Genomic DNA, 2,062 nt, shown 5'->3' on the forward strand with positions numbered 1-2,062 from the left:
CAAAGCTGGTGTTAAAGATTACAGATTAACTTATTATACTCCTGAATATCAGACCAAAGATACAGATATCTTGGCAGCATTCCGAGTAACTCCTCAACCCGGGGTGCCACCTGAAGAAGCGGGAGCAGCAGTAGCTGCTGAATCTTCCACCGGTACATGGACCACTGTTTGGACCGATGGACTTACTAGTCTCGATCGTTACAAGGGGCGATGCTATGACATCGAGCCCGTTCCTGGAGAGGAGACTCAATTTATTGCCTATGTAGCTTACCCCTTAGACCTTTTCGAAGAAGGTTCTGTTACTAACTTGTTCACTTCCATTGTAGGTAATGTATTTGGATTCAAGGCCTTACGGGCTCTACGTTTGGAAGATTTGCGGATTCCCCCTTCTTATTCCAAAACTTTTCAGGGTCCACCTCATGGTATCCAAGTTGAAAGAGATAAATTGAACAAATATGGTCGTCCTTTATTGGGATGTACTATCAAACCAAAATTGGGTCTATCAGCCAAAAACTATGGTAGAGCAGTTTACGAATGTCTCCGTGGTGGACTCGATTTTACTAAGGATGATGAGAACGTAAATTCCCAACCATTCATGCGCTGGAGAGATCGTTTTGTCTTTTGTGCGGAAGCCCTTAATAAGGCTCAGGCTGAGACGGGTGAAATTAAGGGACATTATTTGAATGCTACTGCAGGTACATGTGAAGAAATGATGAAAAGGGCAATATTTGCAAGAGAATTGGGAGTTCCTATCGTTATGCATGACTACCTGACGGGAGGTTTTACCGCAAATACTTCTTTGGCTCATTATTGCCGAGACAACGGCCTACTTCTTCACATTCACCGCGCGATGCATGCAGTTATTGACAGACAAAGAAATCATGGTATGCATTTCCGGGTACTGGCTAAAGCATTGCGTATGTCCGGTGGAGATCATATTCACGCCGGTACTGTAGTAGGTAAACTTGAAGGTGAACGAGACGTAACTTTAGGGTTTGTTGATCTACTGCGTGATGATTTTATCGAAAAAGATCGAAGTCGTGGTATTTACTTCACTCAAGATTGGGTATCTATGCCAGGTGTTCTGCCCGTAGCTTCAGGAGGTATTCACGTTTGGCATATGCCTGCTCTGACCGAGATCTTTGGGGATGATTCCGTACTACAGTTTGGTGGGGGAACTTTGGGACATCCTTGGGGAAATGCACCTGGTGCAGTAGCTAATCGGGTTGCTCTAGAAGCTTGTGTACAAGCTCGTAATGAAGGACGTGATCTTGCTCGTGAAGGTAATGAAGTGATCCGTGAAGCTTGTAAATGGAGTCCTGAACTAGCTGCTGCTTGTGAAATATGGAAGGAGATCAAATTTGAATTTGATGTGATTGATCGCTTGTAATCCAGTGACTTTCGTTCTACCAATCGGACTCGGCCCAATCTTTTACTACTACCCCAAATATTAGTCCAAATCGTGAGCGGAGATATGGAATTTCAGATATCAATATATGGAATTTCCATATATTAATATCTATATATCAATATCTATGTAGATATTGATATATAGATATTTCCAAGGTTAAATATCTCAAACAGAGTTATTTATGAAAATTTTTTTGGGTCAAGCATTCGATAACGAATCCTATTCATCCTTTACAATGATCTTATAGATCATTCGATAGGGTTGGTAGCTCAGCGGATCAGAGCTCATGGTTCCGGACCGTGAAGTCAAGGGTTCAAATCCCTTCTAGCCCAAAAGATGTTGTATTTTAAATGAAAATTCCTTTCCATCGCGGTATAGGAGAGAATCTTTCTTTATAATAGAATAAAGTATTCTATCATAATCCCGGATCGATACTTCAGATTCCTAATCAATAATGAATGGAAATGATTTCTCAATGATTCATTCCACTATTGATTAATAATTTTCATCATTGTATTTATACTTATACGACTTCTCTTCATACAAAATAAGATAGGAAAAGTAACAATTTTCACCTTTATATGGAAGGAAAACTCTATGTCTATAAAGGAGTGGTTCGAAGACAAGCGTAAAATAACTGCATTACTAAAA

The 2,062-nt window shown here is 40.3% G+C and overlaps 1 non-coding gene across 1 annotated transcript; it reads left to right on the top strand.

The window, feature by feature from the left end:
* The first annotated feature begins 1,669 nt into the window (after window positions 1-1,669).
* On the top strand, window positions 1,670-1,743 carry TRNAR-CCG (transfer RNA arginine (anticodon CCG)). The gene has a single exon. It is a non-coding gene; the product is annotated as a tRNA-Arg (tRNA).
* Window positions 1,744-2,062: the final 319 nt, after the last annotated feature.

Source organism: Pinus tabuliformis, chromosome 9, assembly GCF_031772625.1.
Source record: "Pinus tabuliformis cultivar Carrire ecotype Pingquan chromosome 9, CPIR1, whole genome shotgun sequence".
Lineage (NCBI taxonomy): Eukaryota > Viridiplantae > Streptophyta > Pinopsida > Pinales > Pinaceae > Pinus > Pinus tabuliformis.